This window comes from Xiphophorus hellerii, chromosome 23 (genome assembly GCF_003331165.1).
Source record: "Xiphophorus hellerii strain 12219 chromosome 23, Xiphophorus_hellerii-4.1, whole genome shotgun sequence".
Classification (NCBI taxonomy): domain Eukaryota; kingdom Metazoa; phylum Chordata; class Actinopteri; order Cyprinodontiformes; family Poeciliidae; genus Xiphophorus; species Xiphophorus hellerii.
Genome location: NC_045694.1, coordinates 1,557,036 through 1,569,778, shown reverse-complemented (window position 1 = coordinate 1,569,778; position 12,743 = coordinate 1,557,036). Strand labels below are relative to the sequence as shown.

General features: G+C 40.4%; 1 protein-coding gene across 6 annotated transcripts in view; it reads left to right on the top strand.

Moving 5' to 3' along the window:
* lingo2 (leucine rich repeat and Ig domain containing 2) overlaps window positions 1-12,743 on the top strand; it is a 199,080-nt gene that overhangs the window by 117,377 nt on the left and 68,960 nt on the right. For 5 of the 6 annotated variants that reach the window (XM_032555136.1, XM_032555137.1, XM_032555134.1 and 2 more), the window contains one exon: window positions 1,913-1,999. The exons of the other annotated variant lie outside the window; for it this stretch is intronic. The gene's annotated coding sequence lies outside the window, so the exon portion shown is untranslated. The remainder of the gene's footprint in view (window positions 1-1,912; window positions 2,000-12,743) is intronic. 6 annotated transcript variants of the gene reach the window in all.

Here is a 12,743-nt window from a genome sequence, read left to right as displayed (position 1 = left end):
TCTACAGTTTGGTTGGGGAACTCATTACAGCAGAGAAAAGGTCCGTTTTGCAGCACAGCCAGAGTCGCAATAATGCAGTGAAGAAGACTCCTCATAACGCTGGCTCTGCTTTTTCTAGACAAAAGAACAAGCTAGCATTATCTTGTAGCTGTGTAAGAATCAGAGGGAAGCAGAAGCCGCAGCGTTTAGTTCCCGGCATCCTTCAGATCCTGTGAAGGAGCTCCTAAACCCCTCTGCCTGTCCGAGCGTCTGACGCTTCTGACAGCAGCGTTTTGGTTGCTTCTCCGGTTGTTAGCGGCTTCGTCTTGTTTTCTAAATCCCCTAGCAGAGATTTGTTGAAGCAACAAGTCAAGAAATTGTCACACACCTGTCCTGGAGCAACGCTTCTTATCCTTCATGTCCTCTGGCCACCAGCAACAAAACAAACATGCACTTGTTTCTTCCTTTATACAACAGAGGGAGTCAAAACCACAGAACAACAGTTTATCTCAAAATGAACGTTACGTACGGCCAGTAACAAAGAATAATGTGTAATTAGCCTGTTATGGAGTAAATAATCATGGCTGACCTGCCAGGTGTCCGGCAGTCACTGATGACGTCCACAATGAAGATAAACTGGGAGCCATTGTTACTAGAGACGCTTTCAGTTCAGAGTGTTGTGTCCAGGCATTCTGATGGAAAGTTGAGTGGAAGGAAGAAGAGGATTAGGGCCACTGAAAGAAAATAATCAGGACTTTAATCTCAGAATTCTGCTGTAAAGTGTGAATGTTTCACATATTAAACTGAATAACTGATGAAATTAACTTTTCAATGGTGTGCTCAGTAACTGACTTGTATTTTATGCACCCATATATGAACAAAAATACTTCAATGACCTTAGTTAAACATGTTCATAAATAGTATGAGGGAATGTGTTTTGCTGCATTCATTAGTCGCACCTGTTGAACTTAAAGTTTAAATTCTGTGGTTAAAATCGAAACATCTGGATCCTGAAGGGGATTTTCTATCAGCTCTGATTAATCTGCTCAGTTTAAACTCTTGATGTTTAATTTCCAATTAGTGTTTGTACTGAGAAACAATTTGAACCAGAAGATGTGAAACATTGTCAATTAGTGAGAAATACTATTAATTTATTGTTTCTATATAAAATGGGAGATAAACTTGTTTCTGTTCCCTGTGCATGCAGAGGGTTGTGTGTTAATTTAGCAGGTGATTAAATTATAGTAAACATAGCAGCTGATGTGTGAAAAGGCAGAGAGATCTGATTGCGCCTCCTACCAGATTCATCAACAAATCAGTGACGCTGCCTGTGGATATAGAGAACATCCTCATAACTCCAGACGGAAACGTCACGTTCACACAGAGTTTGATGATTTCTGTATGCAGATTTACTGATGGGGAATCAATTATGGACTTTAAGATATTTTTAAAGGTAATTTATATTTCTGTCCCACTAAAACTGCTGATTTCTGTTCCGTCCTTTGAATTGTTGGTATTTATCGTTTCTCAGTGTCAGTAGATCATCTGCTTGAGCAAACGTAAAGTTCGACTCATTCTTAAGTCTGACTGGAGTTCCTGCTTCTCTGGTTATGGGTCTGTTTCTTTCCCTGTTTGCTTCCTTATTTCACACAGCAATGAAACAACATTATGTCTCCAAGACCTAATGACATAACATATATACATAACTATATCATAATCACTAGTCGTCTGTGTTTAGCTGCCTGTATTTCAGTTTTCTCTTCTTTAGTCCCCAGTTTAGTACAAAACTATAGCTGCAGTAAACACACAGCAATTCCATGGGCCGAGTAAATTAAGAAACATTTTCACAGCATTTCAATAGCTCCAGTGATTGTGGCTGCTGCTAGCCGGAGTGTGACTTTTTGTCTGCTTCCTCTCGTTTCTTGCTCTGCAGATAAAAGAGCAAAAGTGGAAGCAGAAACAGCAGAAGAAGAGAGAGAAGAACAGAGCATGGCTGAGAGGATGATTGCTTCTGAAAGTGGTAAGCAGCCAACATTTACAGTCTCTTAGCTGACTTGTGTAGTTACTGTGGGATGTCGGATAAAGGCCAGCACTCAAGCTATTTCTCTCCTTTTCAGCCATTTTGTTTCCAGGCTTTTTCTCTCTTTCAGCTGCAGCCGTTCCATGTCTTTTGTTTCTTCAGCCGTTTTCTCAGATATGTTCGTCAGTTATTTAAAGGAGATGAAGAAACTACCGACCCTCAGCTGAGGTAGTTACTATGACAGCCATGAACTGGTTGTTACAGTAACTTTTGGAGTTAAATCTGGACTTTGACTAGACCAACTTAATATATGAACATGTTTTTGATGTAAACCATTTCATTGAGACAAAAGTTGTTTTTAACTCGTGATCAGATCACTTTCTTCACCTTGTTTTCTGTCTTTGATTTGTGGCGAACTGCGTCCATCCTGACGTTCTTCTCACAGCTCCTCTATAAAAGTCAGATTTATAAAGTTCACCACTAATTGTTATTAACGATTAATGGTCTCTTTGCCCAGCCAAGCACATTTTGTTTGAGTTCTGGAGCGGAGCTCACATGGTGAGAACGCTGAACGTGAATTGAACTCGGCTCGTCGTGAGGTTATCTACCAGTTCTCTGTTTGGGCTCAACGGGAGATTTAAGCTGTTTTTTGGGGAAAAGTTTGAGTGTTTTGTGCAGAAAGAACATCAACATTTTCCCACCGGTCGAGCGCTGAGCTGCTGCTATGTTTGTGTTTGGAAACCCGGATCACCAACAGCACACAGACAAACCAGGATTTCAGAGTTTTATTAACACAAAACAGTTCAAATCCTGAATTATTTCTTTTGCATTTTTTTTTGTGTTGGTTTCTCTCATAAAGTGTTACTGAAGACTTTGGCATTTTATGTAAAAGTTTGATCCAGTTCGGGGTTCTGATTGTCCTCCCACTGTCCTTCCTGAATGTCTCTGTGGTCGTCATGGTTTCCTGATTGTGGTTTTGTGTTCGATCAAAAGGTTCAGTTGATGCCAACAGCAAATCAAAGCTCAAATCAAACACCTGCTTTTGATCCTATTGTCATCTGAAGAGCCCTGCTAATTCAGATGAATATATTTTTATGATTTTTCTGATTAAACAGCCAGCTCTCTGTCAAACCTTTCCACTCGCGATATTTACACCTCAAAGCTCCTCAGCTGTAATTACCTTTGCTCATATGTTCTGTTCTGATTTTCCATCAGTTTTATTGTTAATTTAACTCCAGAGAAAATGCAACATGTGCTGCAGCATTATCATGGCAGTTGTGGTGAAATGTCAAGTTCCTTGTGAACAGCAGTGCATGCTGGGTAGCCTGGTGCTCGGTGGACTTTGTTTTTGCTCAGTTGGTTCTCCGTGGATCTCATGTTGAGGTGAAGCTCAGCTGCTTCGTTGTACAACCTCTACATCTGAGCCTTAAAATGCCACTTTCATGCATCTTTCTCTGCAATTTTATGGATTTTTTTAGATCAAGAAAGGAAGCTTTGCGGACATCAAACCTGCGGCCTTCTTCCTGTTCTGTGTTTGGTCGCCGTGACATGACTCTGTGTTCCTTACATCTACTTTATATTTCAGTTTGGGGCTTCCTTGCTAACATTTCAGTCCATCCCTCCTTTATCTGAGGCAGCAGCCTGAGCAGAGAAACGCCCTTTTCTCTGGGGGAATCGTTCCCAGGTCAGAACCATAGTTCCTCCAGCGAGTCCCGGTTCTTCCTCTGGGTCTCTGCTGCTCACCATGGAGGCGTCCCAACCTGATAACCCGCTGTCCGGGCCCCTGTCTCCTCTTGGTGTGGAGAAGCAGGGAGTCTCATCCCCTCCCAGATGACACTACCCAGAGGTCATGACCCTAGATGAGGATGGAGACGTAGATCAGTGGGTGAATGGAAGGATTCGTCTTGTGGCTCAGCTCTCTGTTCACCATGACAGACCAGAAGTTAGCAGCAGGTCTGTCTTAGTCCTGACCACGCCCCCTCATCGCCACTCTTAGCCACGCCTCTCAGCGTTTCATAGAGGTTAGTTATATTTGAAACTTTGTTCGTCAGATTAAATATTAAATATTTTCCTGAGCATGGTGCTGAGATCTGCAGCTTTATGATCATGTCAGTCTGTTTTGTATCAGAAATCAGAACTTTGTCTGATCTCAGACCTGCAGCTCGGTGGCCCTGGACTCATTGATCTCCTGCAGTGTCTTTGGCTCTATGTGCTCCAGCTCACTGCAGCAGTGTTGAGTCAGATTCTCCCCCATCGACCACGCTGTGACCTTTGACCTTTTATTTAAAGTTTGCAGCAGTACATCCAAGAAAAAGGTGTTTTAAAACTGCAGGAAATGTGGTCGCATCATAAACAAATGGTTCTGGACACACGGTCACACAAAAAGGTGCTGCTAAGTTTGCAGTGATTCCATGAACTGCTGGGAGCTTCTAAAGAAAGCTTCATAAATAATTCACAGTCATGGATTTCAGATACTGTGTGTTTCCCGCTTGAGTTGTGTAGAGAACGTCGTTCGCAGGGTGTCTATACATCGCTGCAGAGTTTCATATAACAATCAATTCAAGGAGAGAGTTTCAGGGACACATTTCAGTTTTTATTGTGTATTTAAGTCAAGTTTGAGGTGAAAGAAAAGCATGTTTTTATTCAAAAAGTTTCTGAAATCATCTTTTTCTTAATTTTTTATAACTCTGACTTCCATCCAAGTACAGCAGGAGGTCACCATTTCTTTCATTAGTTGGCTTGACCCCTGGAATCCAAGTCAGATCTGATCCCTCATTAATTCTGCCTCTTAGTGCTTCCTGAAATATCAGGGGATACGTTGGTTTAAGGAAGGAAGCCATTACAGATACATTCACAATTTGACACTAATAAGACATGACTGAGGCAAAGGTGGTTGCAACTGAATATCCTAAGGCCTGGTCGTCATAAATGAGTAATGCAATTTGTTTGAGTGGATGTTATGTTGACTTACTGTGAGTTTTGTAGTAATAAAATCTGATTTGTTGAATTCATTATTACTCCACAGAACAATGTTGGACATATTACTTTACTGCGCATCATATGATATTATAATAAATTAGAATACCACAAAAATGTAATTCATTATAGTAATCCAATGAAAATACCTCATGTATTATTTAAATTCATTAGAGCTGCAGAGGAAAGAGAACAGGCGACACATATAATTTGCAGCCTTGTGAAGCAAAGAGGAACATGAGACCAGAGCTAACAATGCTAACCAGCTAATCACCTCCATGCGCTCCACGCGCCATATTCATGTCGTCTGCAGATACTAAAACAGGACAGTGGAAGTGGACCAGTTGAAACGAAATATCAACATTTCTGTATAAAACATGGCCTCAACCTTCTGACCAATCACAGAGCTCTGTATTGGAGGGAACGGCATAGCTTAGCGTCGCTGTAGCTTAGCGTCGCTGTAGCTTAGCGTCGCTGTAGCTTAGCGTAGCTGTAGCGTAGCGTCGTTATATCACAGTGCCGCTGTTGCTTAGCTCCGTGCTTTAGCGTTGTTCCCAAAGTTATCAAGCTTAATTTTGTGAACCTTGATCGTAGTGAAGCTCATGTCCAGCTCCATCTTCTCTCGGTAAAATCCAAAATGAGTTCAAATATTTTCTGCCGGGACTTGATTCTTTTTCATCTTGTAGTTTCCTCTTTATTGTGGTGATTTCTGCACTTGCCTATGTTCCATTACCGGCGTCAGAATGCTTCACATTGTTATAAAATGGTTTTTATGACATTTAAGCTGATTTTGAATTGCAGTAAATGACAGTGATGATTCTTTCTTGAATCAGATTTTTGGCACATCCCTCATGATTTCCTCTGGAGATGAAGGGAAATCTAATCAAGGCTTTGGGTCTAAGCCTTGTTGTCTGGAGAAATCCACAGATCAGAGAGTTGATCTGAGAAAAGAGGTGGTTTGGATGGAAGCACAGAGGTTGGACTCTGGAGCAGTAGTACCAGTGATGGAGGAGGAAAGGGTTGCGTGAAGTGATCCATCCATCATGCTGGTGTCCACTGCACCAGGCTGTGGAGGAGGAGCATAATGCTACGATTCTTATGGTTCGAACTGTGCAGGAGCGTTAAAGGAGCGTGACACAGAGTTTTCACACTTGGTCTGGCCAAGTCCAAACTGATCCATACTGGGAATGTTTCACATGAATTTCCAAAGCCGTCCAAATCGTCTCCTCAAGATCTAATGAGAGAAATGATTTCTCTACAGAAATTTATAGAAGTACCGGTAATATGTGCCATGATCAAAGCAAAGGCCCATCCAGCTGAATATTAGCTTTTATTTTGAAAAGAGAGCATGTTACTGATGAAAACCAGTCCTGATGGAAGCAGAACCCAGAACAGCTGAGCCCTCCTGTGATACGTTTACGTTTCATGCCTGACATCTGAGAGCAAATCCTTCATTTCTGAAGTCAGTTCCAGAATTCAAGCAACAAAAAGATTCTCCTGACAGGAGGTTTTATTCACAAGTCAAACTTTGCCTGCCGGTGCCAAAGCTTTTGTCAGATTTTAGATTGCATGCATCACTTTATGATTTTGTGTCCGTGTGGGGGCGCAGACATTTGCACTCGTTGGTGTGTGTGTGTGTGTTTGAATGCTCAGAATGAAATGAAAGTGGCATGGCTGTGGAGAAGGATGCATCTCATTTTAAGGGTAGAAAGATAAAGAAAAGCAGCAGAGGTGAAGCTGTGTTAAGAGTCTGCAGACAGATAATGTCATTTCTTCCGTCTCAACATTTAATCTGAACATCGCGGCGACTCGTGGGAGGAGCTATCCGTTTTGTTTTGCATCTTAATCAGAAAGCGTTTCATTCCAGTTAAAATCTGATGTTATTTTGATGCTTTGCGACGTCAGATGAACCTGCTGATCGTTCAGCTGCTGCTTCTACTAACTTCTTTCTAAACTCTAACATCAGTTCAGAAGATCTAAGCAGAGATTAAAATAAACATCCAAAGCAGCAAAGGTATTATTGTGTAAAGCTGGAGCCAGTTGCATCATGGGTGTTAAGTTTTTTTGTAGTCAGTTCAACTGTAAGCAGAATGAATATTAAATAACATAAATGTCAGTTTTCCACTGAATGAAACGACCAGGAGATTTTTGTGATTCACTGCTGACTTTTCCTGAATGCTAACTCTGAGGCTAATCTGTAACTTTACCAGTGATTGAATAAATACTGATTTTATTAAGTGACTCAGTGACAGCTACAGTTCTTCAAACTTTCCTATAAACATATTTATGACTCTGGAAAGAATCTCTGAGGATGTTAAATAAAAAAACTACCTAAAATAAGATCAAAAGGAGGCTAGAAAAATTATGAATATTGGTCTTCATATTTTCCCCTAAAACCGACATTTAGAAAGTCACACCTAGAAACCTTCACTGTAACTTGATGAGTAATACTCAAAACTGTTTGCAAATTCCTGGGTTATGGTTTAGCTGACAAATTACTTTATGGTTTCCTGTAGATCATAGCAGCATCTTTATAAATATTAATAATTCAAAGTGGCATTTTGTGTCAAATTTAGTTGTTTAAATAGTTTTTGATTCATTTGGTTCTCACAAACATCTGCCAATAAATCTAATACTGTATTTAACTGAGGCAGAATCGTGTTGATCGTGACCAGGGGCGGAGCCAGAGGGGGGCGGACATCTGACTGGCCCCCCAAATTTTAAAGTCTAGCTCCGCCACTGATCGTGACTCTAGTTGAGAAAATAATCCTGTTTGAACAAACTGAGGAAAATGTTGAGCTGGTTTCTGTTAACAGGTTTTCTGTATTGTTCTGTCCCTGTACTGGTTGTACTGGTCCTAATGGCATTAGGCCCGGTTCTGAATGTCTTTGTTCAGGACGGAGAACATTCTCCTACCAGCACTCCCCAGGTAAAAGGGATTAATTCACTTAGCACGCTGCATAAGTCAGAGCTGCTGCATCCTATTAACTTAATTATGTTTGGGCCAAACATTACTTGTACTCTAACGTTCTTAATCAGCCCTTATCGTTTAATGTCAAGCAAACATTTAATTCTAATTAAAAAGCGGACAGATCAAATTGTGGCCTTTATTCTAACAGAGCAGTCTTCATATTCCTCTGTTCATTTCTGCAGACAGAAGGTTGCTAGTCATCATGCATGTTTTCGTGTTTTCCCATGAAAATTCTCATCTGCCGTCTTTTCATGCAGCTGCATGAAGGTTCCACTGCTGACATTTGCTGATGGAGAACATGGTTTGTATTTTTAACTCTTGTTGTGTTTTTTTCCTCTCCCCAATGAAGTGGTACATTTCCCCGGCATCAATTGGCCATGGTATTATTAGATCTGGCTGCTCACTCTGAGGTATGAAAGTGAAAAATAATCTATGTGAATGAGGAAGGTAGTGACAGAGCAGCGAGGCGCAGTGGGAAGCACGGCCGCCGTTTCATACACAGAAAACCGAGCCGGAGCAGGAAGCCTGCAAACAGCTGATAAACAAACAGCCAGACTCGGTTCAAACCTCATTAGGATTTATGATGAATGGGATTCAACTGGTAGGAGGATTCTGCCTCTTTATTCTTAGACAACTGAAAATCCCTGAAGCACATAGTGGGGTTAAAGCTACTGCTTTTCTATTTGATATAATTAGATGAAATATTTGTTTTTGCTGGGTTGCATTGTTGCCTTACAGACTGGAAGGTCCTGAGTTCGGATCCCAGCCTGCGGTCTTTCTGCAGACAGTCTGCATGGTTTCCTGGGCTCTCATGGCTTCTCTCTGGGTACTCTGGCTTCCTCCCACAAACCGAACTACTAACTGCACTCTCTTAAAATTAGCTTGATGATCTGTCAGGTTTTTTACTGTTAAGCCACTTCAGCTTCACGTTGTTTCATTCATCTTTTCTTTGGAAGTGAATCTCACCAGCAGTGCAACTTGAGAAGGTTGATAACCTACAAACAGATGAGACGAACATTAAGCATCACAAATAACAATAAACTCATTTCAGATTTAAATATTTAACTAGTTTCTTAAATAATTTACTTTTAACTTAACAGTGAAAGAAATAGGCTAGCTATGTATTCCAACACGTAAGAAAAATTGAATTAAATAATCAGAAAATCTTTTTTTTTTCTGAATTAAACATAAATCATGAAAACTTTGAATGATGAGTCTTTGTGGAAGATTTCAGCTGAAGTCTGAACAGAGATCACGATGTGAGCAGGTTTACCTTAGAGATCTGACTGCAGAGACTGGATGGGGCGCTTGATTCTCTGTAAGGCGCACAGCAGTTGGGTGGAGATAGTGGAAATTGTCATCTGAAACCTTTAAATATTAAAAAACTCATTAATTTATCATTATGTAATCAATAAAAGAAAGTTTGCCTGACTAATCTTTTAGAGGTTTTGTCAGATTTTCCAGCTCAGACGAATCGTTTCTTATCTCCTGGTTTTATTGAAAAACTCTGATTCCTTCCTGACTCTGTGGTCATGAAGCTGCTGACAGGCCAGCAGGGAAACAGCAGGAATGAGATGTTTGGGCCTTGATGAGAGAATATTCACCCAGCATGTCAAGAATGATCAAGCAGAAGCAGGATTTGGTGAGTGGCTCAAAGTGACTGGGAGTATCATCATCATCATCATCATCATCAGTTCAAACCTCCTACCCACACATCACTGAGCGGCACATCAACATGCTGCTCGGCCCACCGGAAAGCCTCATCAGATATTTAGTAATGAAGAAAACATCATGAGATCTTAAATGTCAGATTCAACATTTCTACCGTCGTGGTGAAGAACCAGTCAGTGGAGCGGCGTTAGCTTTGTGTGCTAATTAGGATAAACTGGTTTAACTTCAGCAGGCAGAGGTCAAGCTAAAAGTCAAGATGCAGATCGTAGCGCAGTGAGTCCATCATTACAGTAACGGGTCGGGAGTTAAATACCCGTCTTCACTCTGAGCTGCTCCTCAGTTTATCGTTTATTTTACAAATAAGTGGAAATGCAGAGCATTAACTCCACAATGTGAACTCTGCTACAGAAAGAATTAGCTTTATGGTTGGAAACGCAACAGAGGGATGCTTTGGGAAATAAGGATGAATAAATATCTTTGGCTAAGAGGAACATCAGAAGAAACACAAACGCATCAATTGAATTTGATCCAAAATCAAATCACTTTGCATTGGACAGTTTGACCATACAATCAACATTTCCTGGGCTTGTTTGTATTACAGATTGGTTTAAATCCTAAACATAAAATAAAAAATCAGGAAAAAAAACGACAAAGGATAATATCAGGCAGAGATAATCAGACCAAAAACAAAAAGCAGCATTTCTTTATTGTCAGAATAAAACCATAATTTATCACTGACAGACAGACTTTCTTCACTGACAGACAATAAAGAGCATTTCTGATCAACCAAAACAGAATCAAAAACTGAACGATGAGCTCCAGACAGGTTAATATTCCATGTTTAGTTTCAGTTTTTATTAATGTAAACAGGAATTTCTCAGTTTAATCTGGATTAAACTCAACAATGATGCTTTCACCTCCGCCTGCTCAGCACTTAACGCTGGTTAAGGTTGCCGGTTTCCCCGCCGTCAGTGGTGGTCAAGCTAACTGGTCTTAGCATTCTCGGCTAGCTCTGCTGTGGGGGAGGACCTGTAACGCAGCAGATTTAAGTAATTTGCTGCACTAAGTCCCTCCCCCCGGCTCTGATTGGTTGTTTTTTACTGGATGCAGTGTATTTCTGCAGGTGGCAGTAGGACCTCAAACAGGAGGCAGAGGCGTTTTGTTTCTGTCACAGATTATCTGTCTCATGTGATTCTGTCAGGACATAGTGACAGTTTGAACAAAAATGTAGGAACATATTTATATAAATGACCTGCTGCAGCTTTAATTTGCGTTCCCGTTTTGATGCCGAGTTCAGACGTTCTTCCCGTCCTCCGCTGATCCGCCATGTTGCCACTAACCGTGTCTCCACCACCGTTTGTGATGCATCTGCCGTCTTGTTAAATGCAAACCGATACACATGAAAGCATCTGAGGCCTTGAAGGAAACGTAGTTCTGACCTTTCACGAAGGCAGCGCTGAATAAAAGAGGCCAGAGTGTTTATTAGATGTTACTGTTGGAAGCTTTGTCCTCTCAGACAACCAGCAATTACAGCAGCCTGTAATAACAGGGTGCATTATGGGAAGCAGGAGGGCCCACTCCCTGTGGCTCTCTGTTATGTTTGTTTGATTTTTTGTTGGTTGTTTGTAGTTTCTGTTGTTGTTTCTTCTCACAGGAAATTTGAAGTTTCTAATTAAATCTTAGAAGGGGAAGCAGGGATAAATCATCTCAGTCCTCCAACTGTGAGCGACTATCACAAACCCATGTTTAATTTATATGTGCTGTATTATTTATGGATTCCATGATGCGTCTCCGTACTTTTTTCCTGCAGGCGTTTGGTCTGTAAAGTATTTCTGAAATTGGGGACAAGAAATTGAGCCTGGTCATGACTGCAGAGAAAGCCTCACTTGAACTGACGGTCTGTGTGTTCGGGCTGCTAACATGGAATATTCTGACATTTTTAAAAGTTATGTAGAAACATTAACACACACCAGGAGACTTCATCTTGTTTCAGGATCAGGTGATGTTATGAAATAGTGGAAACTGTTGCCAACTCTTCCAGGTTTTATTTTGCCGACAGAACAAACTTTTCCTCCTGGACGTTCAGTTTTCTCCAGACGTTCTGGCTTCTTCCTGTCTGAGGAGCTTTGCAGCTCGTGTCTGTCTGTCCAGCTTCAGCAGCTTCTTCACGAGGCGTTTTGCTTTTCTACTGGATTAAAATAATTATTTTGGACCATCTGTGTATGTAAACTTCTGAATTTTGGGACATTCAGAAGTTTTGCCACATTAAAGTAATTGTGGCATCTGGTGAATAAAAATAGTATTTCTGAACAGCCTCTGTAAATATTTAACTTTATCTAGTCCAGATGCTTCAGCTATTCATTTTTCCTGCTTCATAAACTTTCTTTTAAATATTAAGAGTCAAATTTACAAAAATAATTTCCCTTTAAATTTAAAACACTTTTAGATGTTAACTGTATTTAAACATAAGTTAGGAATATTTCACAAACATGTTATTCTGCTTTAAAATGTTCTTAGGGACTGAATGATAATAGTTGTTTTTTTTCTAGTGGAAAATTTGATCAATTATTATTGATCCCTCATTTTACCATCTAACATTTATTAATTTTACCTGCAGAAGTTCCCATCACATTCCTTCTCATATAAACTTCACCCTGTTGATTCTGGGTGAGAAACCAATGCAGAGGCCTAAATGTAAAAAAATAATAATAATGATAATCTGAAAAGTGTGGTGTGCATCTGTGAATACGCCTCTGGCTGCAGATTCTTTGGGATTTCCCTTTATCAGTTTGAACTTCTACTGACTGGAAATTTTGTTCACTTTTTTGCAAAGTGATTCAACTCAATCAGATTGGACAGAATGCCTTTTGAAATCATCATCCTTTCAAAGGTATGTACTTTGACTGGACCATTTAATAGATGGTTGTTCATTTGCAGCTCTGGATGTGTTCGGTTTGATTCCAACTGGATCCGGTTACACACCGGTGGTTTCTGCTTCACAGTTAAACAGCATCAGAAGGGAACTGCCTGCATTGGATTTTATTCAGTGGAATTAATCTAAAATTGGCCAAAAACACAACATATGCAGGCTGTTTACTAGACTATTTAAGAAAAAGTTAGAAAATT